This window comes from Annulohypoxylon maeteangense (assembly GCF_022496945.1).
Source record: "Annulohypoxylon maeteangense strain CBS 123835 unplaced genomic scaffold GGS22scaffold_2, whole genome shotgun sequence".
NCBI lineage: Eukaryota > Fungi > Ascomycota > Sordariomycetes > Xylariales > Hypoxylaceae > Annulohypoxylon > Annulohypoxylon maeteangense.
Window position 1 is genome coordinate 1,618,242 of NW_025953249.1, and position 11,082 is coordinate 1,629,323.

The following is an 11,082-nucleotide window of genomic DNA, read 5'->3' on the forward strand; positions in this document are numbered from 1 at the left end:
GCTCATAATGGGACCAGGGATCGAACGAGTAAGACAGGCATTGCATACGGCGAGAGGTCGAGAAAGGAAATGGTTCTGAGATAAGCGTCATGACGTGCGTATAATAGAAAAGAGATGGGCCGCCGTTCGCGTTCGATGTACTGGTCTTATGTATGTACACTGTTACCCAACAAAACGAATAAGACGAGCGGCCGCATGTAGGTGGTACAGCATATAGCACTTGCAGCAGAAGCAGCCATCATTAGATGAAGAGAGGAGAGATTGAGAGGTAACATGCGAACCAAACCCACGTGGAGTTGGTGTGCTGTGCGTGTGTATATGCGCAGATGGCGTATGCGCGTTGTGTGCCGTGCCGTGTCGAATGTCAGCAATGACGGGTGATTGATTACCTACCTTACATGACATACCTAGGTCTGCTAGGTGTGTAATATGTACGTTACGGCATTCTAGCATCTCTCTCGCATCGAAATCTCACCACACGTACCTCTAGAACGTACATGGATACTATGTACCTAGGTATGTAGGTAGAAAATAGAATACACCATACCTTATTAATATGTTGAAGAGAAAAATAAGGAAAGGGAAGAAGGAAGAAAGAAAAAAAAGCTTAGATTCGCTCACACATAACCGATGCCGGATCGCCGATGCGAGATGAGGAGTTCCCTAGGGTGCGGCGTGTCCCGTTTCTGACCCTCTTTCCATCTCACGGACGTTTTGACACATCACTTATCACGACGATGATGCATTATGTAGAAGGAGAAGGGGGAGGGGGGAAAATTACATACATACCGTTTTAACTTCTTGTTTCGTTTCTTTGGTTGGCGGTTTTTTTTCTTCTCCTGGTTATGCCTCACTTTTTCTTCTTCGTCTTCCTTTTCTCGCCTTCTTACTTTTTTCTCCTTCACCGCCACCTACGGAGGTGGTGGAAAGAGAGATTATTATTTACCTTAGCTGCTTAGGTAGGGAGGAGGAATCAGGGATGACATGAAAGTTTTGAGAAGGGAAAATTTTTCTTATTGCCTTTTTCTTTGCTTTTCTTTTCGATTCGTTTTCCCTTCTTACTTCTTCTAGCCACAGTAATTAGATAACTGCCGCTCTTTCTTTTACCCCCTTCTCGGCGGCGCGGCGAGCCCAACTAGCCCGTCCGTCCCGTCTTGGTCCCTTGCGTTATCCATCATCAATGCATCATAAGACGTCACCAAAGGCTAGGGAGATTCTTCCATCTTAGGACTCCCTTCTTCTAGAAGCAAGGAAAAAAAGGAGGAAGATAAAATAAGGGAGGGATACCGTAAATAAAAGGGCAAGTCACAGCAAGATAATGATGAAAAACAAGCTAGAGCGTTCGGAGAAGCATCTAGGTTGGGTATGTAGCGCTATTAGAGGAGCTCGTTAGAGATAGGTAAGTGAATAGGTATGTAATAGAAGGTAGGTAGGTAAGGTTATCTTCTGTATTAGACAACCCTGGCATCTGGAGAAGCGAGGTTGCAACGTTGGAAACCGCGCCTTTCCACCCCCTCCCCCTCTCCTCCCAAAAGCGTCGCCTATCGTTCGGTTCAGTCGGAACCTTTCATGTAAGATACGGACTGGGGGGGATGAGGTAGAGTGGGAGGGGTGAGTTGATGGAGGTGATGATGAACGGGGTTCTAAAGCTGTGTACTGTATGTATGGCTGGTTACAGGTGTGCGTGCGTTCTTGCCTCACTTTGCTTCCTCGCAGACAGATGACTAGCATCGCATAGCATGACTGATCTGATGGCGGGATGCGTAACCGTGACGAACCAGATTGTGTTGCGTCGTTGTGCGCTGGCGCCGCCGCAACTCACATGTTTGGGTATGATGCGCGCGGCACTATTGCAGGTTATGTACGGAGAAAAGCGTCGGTCAGCTTCTCCGAGGTCACTTTCATATGCTAATTGGGCTAGTCTATAGTCATTCCTCGTAACCCAAGGGAAGGCCACCGCAGATTCGCAGATGACAGATAGGCCAGATACGGATACAGTGCCATGGTATGGTAGTCCTTAACCGAGGGCCGGTTTTGAGGAGAAGACAGAGAAAAAAAAGGTGGGAAGAGGGGGGGTGGAAGGGATTTAAAAAAAATATGACAGCTCACATTTCCGGCTCGTCGTACGAAATCTGCGCTATCGTGAACAGTCGCTCGCCCCGCCAAATTTCAGGAACCGGCAAGGAATGGGGGGGAAGAAGGGGCCTAGAAGGTCGCCGGAAGAGATCCAAGAGCGCCCGAAGAATCGAATAATGACTGTCGGATCGCTAGTACGATAGGGGAACAAGCCACTAAATCGTCGACATCATACGGCAGACGGCTTGCCGCGTCACCTTAGATTGAGGCTGATTCTAAATCTTCCGGTAGGAGTTCCGCTCAGCAGCGTCGCAGTCCAACCCGACGCCTCTTCAAACGAGGCTGATACTTGCCCAATAAGAATCTCACTATCTCGTGATCAGGCTCGGAGTAGCTGGCCGTCTTAGTAGTAGGGCTCAGGGGTGGGCGTTGGTAGTGGTAGGTTGGGCCAAATGGATTGCTTGCGTCCATCATCAAGGCTCCGGTTTTCTAATTTTACCGAACCATACTTGACGTTTGAACAGTCCCTGCTTAGTCGCGACTTTGGATCCCTCTCCTTGGGGCTCCCGTTTAAAGTCGAGGGACCCAATAGCAACCTATTGCCCGGAAAACGCCAGCTGCATGACTAGCATGACAGGCATAGTGAGAAAATATTACATAGCAGCGCCTAGTGCTACTGGCTAGCTGGCTAGGTACTGTAGTACCCAAACAGCCAAAACTAGGAAGTGGAGCTCCAGCCCATAGCCTTGCCTGCCCTGTATGTCTGTCCTGGCCGTCCTGCCTGTCAAACTGATGAACGACGTGAATATGGGACGTTTTAATATAAGACAAGCTAGGCAAGTACAGGGTCAGGCCTTGCACGAGCAATAAAAGCACGTCAGGCTTACCAGACCTCCGGCGCTCTACCGGTCGGATGTCCCCATACGTTTGTCGACTAGGTTGTGTGACGTGGGATCATTGAATGTGGGGGCAGCGAGGTTGACGAGGATCATAGAAGGGAAAAGAGAGGCGACTATGGTGGGGGAGTTGACAGGGAGTTGACAGGGAATTCTACAGTAGCCCCTCAATAAGAAACAAAAATAAAATAACATTGAAGGATAATAAGTTAATAATTATGTTAATGAGGGGGGAAAGTGAGAGACTAGTCTGATAGCCACATTAATATTGTACCCATATCGGACGGACCTGCAGCTAGGTACTTACCATAATAGTAGCAGGCCTAGTAACAGAAACATCGTGGTCATGCGAAAGAGCGGTAAATGGCGTTGCAATTTATTATCCCTTTGACCGCCAGACATGGGTCAGTTTTTATTCCATAACGAAATAACAGGGAAGGTATTAACCTTTTAACTTATTACAAGTATCCAGGGACTGTTTCAGCGCGTATTTTATGGTATTTTTATCGCGTTGGTATATATTTTTTAAAAAATATAAATACTTGAATTTAATTAAATTTAAAAAATTAAATTAATAAATATTATTTTTTTTTTTTTCGTAAAAATGTTTTTAATATTTTATTTTAAAAATAATTTAATTGAAATTTTTATTTAAATTATTAATAATATTTATTTTACTTATTTTTTAATTAAATATTTAATATTTTATAATAAATTTATTTAAAAAAACGTTTTTTTAAATTTAATTTAATAACGATAATTTTAACGATATTTTTAAATTTAATTTTAATTTATTTAATTTTTTTAAATTAATTAAATTTATCGAAAGTTAAGTTTTTAAAAAAATTTTTAATATTATTTAATTTTTAATATATTTTAAATTTATTTTTTAAATTAAAAAAAATTTTAAACTTTTAAAAATTTATTCGTACGATTTTATAACGAATTAATTTATTTTTTATAAACTTTTTTATAATATTTAAAAATTTAAAATATATTAAAAATTTTTTAATTATTTTAAAAAATAATTAAATGAAAATATATTTAATAATTTTTTAAATATATTTATATTATTTTTTCTTTTAATTTTAATGAAATAATTTATTATTTAAACGAATTTATATTAAAAAAAATATTATAATAAATTAAAATTTAATTTAAAATTTAAATTTATTTATCGATTTAATTAAAATATAAATTTTAATAAAATTTATGTTTTTTTTTTTTTTTATTTAATTTATATAAAATTATATAAATTATTATAAAAAAATAATTATTAACATATTAATAATTAAATTTTTAATTATATTTTTATTTAACGATATATTAATTATTAATGTTTTTATTTTATTTATTATTATTTTAAATCGTGAGATTTTTTTTTTCGAATTTAATTAATTTTTAATAAAATTAAACTTTAAAATTAAATTTTTTTAACGGTTAATTTATTAACGTAAGTTTTATTTAATTTAATAATTTTAATTAATAAAGTTATAATTAAATTTAAAAATAAATTTTTAAATATAATAAAAATAAAAAATAAATTTATTAATATTAAATATAAAATATAAATTTTAATTTAAGTTAATTATTTTTTTATTTAAATTTAATATATAAAAAAAAAATATTATTAAAAATTAAATTTTTTAAAAAATAATTATTTAAAATAACTTTTACGTAATTTATTATTATATAATTTTTAAATTAATTATTAATTTTATTATTATACGAATATTATTACGTTTTTATAAATAATTTTTTTTTAACGGTTAATTTATTTTAATATTTTTAAACGAAAAAAATAATAATTATAAAAATAATAAAAATAAATTATAATATTATAAAAAAGTTTATTAATATAAAAATAAAAAAAATTAAAAAATTAATAAGTTTATTATAAAAAATATATTTAATAAATTTTTTATTTATAATAAAATAATATAATTTTTTTTTTATAATAATAATTTAATATTATTTATTATAATTATTTTTATAAAATTTAAATATTTTATTTAAACGAAAAAAAAATAACTTATAATTATTTTTATAAATATATAAATAATTAAAGTTTTTTTTAACGATTAATTTATAAAACTTTTTTTAATTTTTTTATTTATTTCGATATATAATTATTTTATAAATAATATTAATATTAATAATTAATTTTAAATATTTTATTCGTTTATTAATATAAAATGAAAATAAAAAAACGTTTAAGTTATTATTTTTAATTTTTAATTAAATTTATTTTTATTTAATTTAGTTTATTATTTATTTATTAATTATTTTAATAAACGTAATTTTAATTAATTTTTTTATTATATAAAAAAAATAAATTAATTTAATAATTATTAATAATAAATTTTAATATAATTTAAAATATTTTTAAAAAATTTTTCGAAAAATATTATTTAAAAATTTAATTAAAAAATTTACTTTATTATTTATTTAATTTTATATTATAAAAAATTTCTTAATAAATATAATTAAAAAAAATTTTTAATTAAAAAATAAAATTATTTATTATAAAATTAAAAAAATAAAACGAATTTAATATTAAACTTATTTAAAAAAATTTAAATAAATTATTAATAAGTAAATTTATATAATAAATAAATTATAATTAAAATTATCGTTTATATATATTAAATATAACGTGGTTTTTTATAAAAAAAATTATTAAAAAAAATAATATAAATTAAATAAATAAATTAATAAATAATAATAAATATAATATTAAAAATAATAATTTTTTTTAAACTTAAAACTTTATTATTATAATTTTTATAGTTTAATTATATTAAATAAAGTTTATTAAAAACCTTAATAATTTATATGGAAAACTATTAGAAGCTGTTTTCTAATAGGTTAAACAGGGGTAAATAAGAGGAGTAAAAACTGACCCATGTCTGGCGGTCAAAGGGATAAGCGACACCAAACAGGTACTGAAACGTCTCTTTGAATCTGGACGTCTTGGCAAGGCTGGGCGGGACGGGACAAGCTCATACATGCTAGGTATGTTAGGTATGTACTGTAGGTAGGTATCATACCTATCATACCTTGACAGTATTACGTGGTAGTCGACGAACCCTGGAGAGCTTTCATCTGGTTCCGCTTTGCTTACCTGCATAGGGGGACCTCCTCATAAAGAGGGTTGGGTACATACTTATTAGCCTGCGAATTAGAAAAAGCGTTCGTCTTGAATCTGAAGATCATGCCGGGGAAAACTTTCAGGACTTCAGAAGCTCGTCTTAGCACTGACCTCACCACCGGACCTCATCACCGATATTTACGCCGGACCCATTAAGCATTCCATGATGCTTTCCTGAAAATGCGGTGACGAGAAAAATATTTCGAGGACGTGGGCGTGGACGTGGACATCGACATGGGCATTCGACATTCCTGACGACCAATGGGATGGTTACCTGGTAGGTAGATGATGTCGACCTAGGCCGGTGGGCTCTTACCATGGCGTCGACACCATCGTGCATGCGCGTTGATACGGAGTCTTTTTTTTCTTCTTTTTTCTTTCTTTTTCCCACTAACGACATGTTTCACTCGTCTGCTACTACTACTCCTACTACCACTCGCTACTATCGTCGGGGATGTCGGGATCGAAACTATAAGTGATAGTCATGGGTGTTTATGCTATAGGCTCGTATAAGTTCAGAACCCCGGGAAGGCTTGTTTGTTATAGACCGGTTCGTAGCGCAGGCTTGATATAGTAGGCAATGATCGTATTCGATCTCGCACATGCTCGGTGGCCGATTCAACACGTCCATCCGTGTCTGGATGCTCCTCGATTGGCTACGGGGAGGCGGGTGACGATTGATTGATGTTGTATTGACGGCTAACCGGTAAAGCCAACCCCTCGAGCTATAGTTTATGAACTTGTTTCTAGAATAGTCAATAAGACCGGCGACTATTCTGGATTCGTTCTCAAATAGGTCGTGCACAAGTGAGTCTGTCAGACTAGTTTAAAAGTGTCCGGTAGTTGGTGTTATGGTAAATTGGACGACTTCCGTTTTCGGTCGTCTGCATGCTGAACGACCAACCAGAAGCGACCAAGGCCTAATTGAGTGATGACACCTGCACACGACAAAGATGAATCTCGTACAACAAGGTATTTTACGATCACGATTCGAACTTCGAGAAACAATTGGACGCCAGAGCTAGCTGGAGCTAGAGCAGCATTGAAGGCCGAATACAAATACGCGGCTTGTCTCTAAATAGCATCTTGGCATTGCGTAGCCGCGGCAGGGTTGAGATGCACAATCGGCATTGAACGCTCTTCTCGTTTCTTGGGGTCATCCAAACGACCCCAAGTACCTTAAGTACTAGGTAGTTTTACATACCCAGGAGTTGTAGCGAGGAAGATAACCGATTGGCGACGATATTCGGCCAATGTCTTTAGATAACGAACCATTACTAGGTATCCTGGTTGTGGTCGGACGGTGGGGCAGATGTCCAAACAGGAATAAATATGCCGAGTAGTGTGCGACCTCCCCAGGAACCAACAGGCCGAAAATGTCAAAGCCACGTGCGAAAGCTCATTTCCAAGCCCGACGCCAGCCTGTGTTGGCGCGGTGGAAGAAGGCCATGGAAGCACCTTGGAATCTTGACTCCGTACCCTAATGCTGGCCCTTGGCACAAACCTGCGGTCGGAGATTTTTGTGATTTGTTCTCCAAAATCTCAAAATCTCCGGTGATTCAAATCATGAAACCGGCAGGCGGGGGATACAGTACACCTCGCTTGAGTCTTTTATTAGCGAGAGACCGGTTCGCGGCTACGCATCCTGAATTAAGGTCCCGCTGGCCGCAGGATGGCCGCAGACGACGGCGCATGAGGGTGTGGTCAGCAGACATCAGCAGACAAGAGCGTACCTGAAAAAAATAATAGGACGTTCGTGGCTTTAAGATGGCTTTGCGCTAACCATCTTCAGTTTATTTCCAAGCCACAAAGCCGTGTACCTGCCTTAAGTACATGGCTTGTACCGTAGTGATGGGATATTTCCATGTTTACATACCTTCATCATGTCTTATCCATGACTAGGGTGAGGCTCCATTGAACGGGCAGGCAGGCGGGCGGCAGGTTACCGACAATGTGGGATGCGCCGTATAATAGACGTATTATTCATCGTCATCAACCTTTCTCCTGGGTCGCTACCACCTAGCAGGCAGGCAGGCAGGCAGGCAGGTACCCGAGACGGGCGAGGATGACAAATATCTTCGATATCTTCATAACCTTGAATGCTTGGTGCTTGATCATCCTGGCGAGTCCATTTCCCAGATAGTTTGAAACAGAAGTCCTACCACCCGTAGGGCTCTTCCATAAAGAATTCCAACTCCGCAAGAAAGTGGGTAGACCAAGGGCCCAGACCCAGGTTTCCATCCAGCTACTGCGCCGGTACTGGCTACCGGTAACTACTAAGGTAGCGGGACTACCAGGAGGTGCCTGGCTCTTGGGACTCCTGGGACCCGATATGTCAGCTTCTCACGTACATCATATTAGTACGCTGTAGCTCAATGTTTCAACTTTCAAGGGACTAAATTGATCCTTACCAGCAATAGTCATAATATATGATATTATGACCTATCCCAGGAATAGATATTGAACTAATAAAAAGGGCCCTGAAAAAAAGGAAAAAACAAGCCGCCCTCCGGACAAAATTCCGACGAATTGATCGTGAGCAGCGCGGTCCCCTAGATAGTCCGGGCAAAGCACGTACGCATAGTACGTAGTAATTCGAAAAAATTTCTCGCAGTGCCTGAATACGGAGCTTACTCTGTCGTATGACCTAGGATGATGAGTTATGGTGTTGAAATCCTCTTATTTGCCGTCTCAGCATTGGAAAAAGTGGAATATGCGCAAGAGTTCGGAATTGTACGTAGTACTGAGAATGTAGTACTAGAGAAATTGGTCCACTTTGCGTTGTTGAGGAGCGGTTCGTATTAGTAGAAACACCCCAACGGCGGTTTTAGCCTGACAAGAAGCAGGTAAACGTTTCTATAGCCACACGCCCATAAGAGTGGTTATTAAAGCCGACACGGGAGACGATGGACACCAGGCGGTGCTCAGTTGCAGCTTGGCTTGCTTAAGTATGAAGTATGAGGTGTCACGGCAACTCTGAAGAGGAGTCAGCGAGAAGGTTGAACGAATTGTGGTGGAGTCCTAATACAGCTCGGCTAAAAGTTTATTCCTTGATTGGGTTGACTTTAAACAAAACTAGACGAATCAAGGTTCACTGGTCCAGGGGTGCGTAGAAAACCACTATTCGGCAGGCGTGCAGGAGGCTCAAAATAGAAAGTAGTTGCGGGTAATGTACCCCCATGGGTCGACTTGCTGCTGCATCTAGATTGCACCAGGCACGAGGTTTCCCGATGAAGGGAAAATGAAGAGATTCGACGTAACTGCGACCCGCGTATGTAGGTAGGTATGTTCCAACCCAGAATTGCGTGTCCTTACATGTTAGTTCCTTCTTGTTGGTACCTGATAGCGATGACACGCTGGCAGCCTGTCAGCCGCCGTCATACTACCCTACGTATTTCGTGCCTGTATGCTTGTATATCTGTCTGGACTCTGTATGCCTGCGTGCCTGGATATATATGCACGTATCAGACTTGAAGGATGGAGCAGGTGTAAGTAAGGCAATGTCGGGTAGTATGTAATGTCATGCCATGCAATGTACCTGAGTAAAATCAATTGAGCAAAATATCTAAAAACGTTGAAATATCATGCAATTCACTTACCTACTCTGCCTGCATACATATACCTTATCAATCGATGTATGCGGTACATATGATGCACGGTAAATCAATTGTCTACCTAGGTATTTGCATATGTACCTACGTAACTGCGCATTCGCCCATTCGCGCATTTTGACAGGCAAGTCCCTGTCTTGGCAGCTGCTATGTAAGACCGCAAAATCCATCTATGGATGTACCGGTTACAAACCTCAAGTTCCAAGTTTCCTCCGGAGGCTGTCGGTCTGCAAATCACCCCGCGCTTTGCGGAAAGCCTTAAATACCCGCGGGTCGTACAACTATCAGTCAGTATCGGTCAGGATCATCAGTTTCTTATCATTTCTGTACCTATTACACATACCTAGGTGGGTAGTTGACAAAACATTGAAGGAAATTGCTCGCGATTCCGTACAGTAGGTAGCACAAGATTCATTAGATAAGTATAGTATACATACGTCTCCTTTTCTTCACATGATCAAGTACCGGGCCAAGATGGTGGGATCCATTTATTCGCTACCCATTACGGAGTTTAAAAAAAACGCAATATGTAAGATTCTCACACCAAATGTTTTAATTTAGTCAGCTATAAAACATTTCTGTCCAATAGACCTGGGACTCTCTTCGCTCCCCCGTGTTACACCACTCATACTTACTTACAGTGCATTGTAGAATGCTAAACCAAACGATCGGGTTCTTCATGCCTTGTTATATCCTGACTCTTACTTCGTAAATCCCTCTCGACGCTTACATAGTCCCTAATTACCCAGGTGGGCCGTTGGTTTGAAGAGGACCTTAGCTCTTACTGATACCGACTAACCATAACTCCGAAGTATCACAGAACAATCCGTATACTACTCAGAAGCAGACAGAGTACGTACAATGGACCTCGTGTCGCAGTCAGATCTTGCACGCATGTAAAATCGAGCTGATGCGCCTTCAGGTAGCACATCGGGATGTTTCCTTCAAAGGACTACGTTAACACGTTATACCTATTACTTACGGATACTTGATCACTTCCACCCGCGAGTAATGTGACCCCCGGACCCGTTCTCAAGGCGACGCTGCGTGGGTATAGAGAGGTTTATTATATAACCAAGTGATGAACAGCACCAGTCGAGCAGCCAATAGATGGCGGCGGCGGTTAAGGAATCAGACATGGACAATCGTGGACTTGGCGAACCGTGCCGGTGATTGCGAACTGCGCCAGAGTTTCGTCTTGTCCGGTCCAGCTCGAATGTTCTGCCTCTGGCGCATGAATGGTTCCCAAAACACGTACATGCTTCCGTAGCCTCAACGCCCCTGGCCTGCCTGACCTTATTACTACGTCCTGCGGAACTATATTATTGACTAGATGAACTAGATTGTC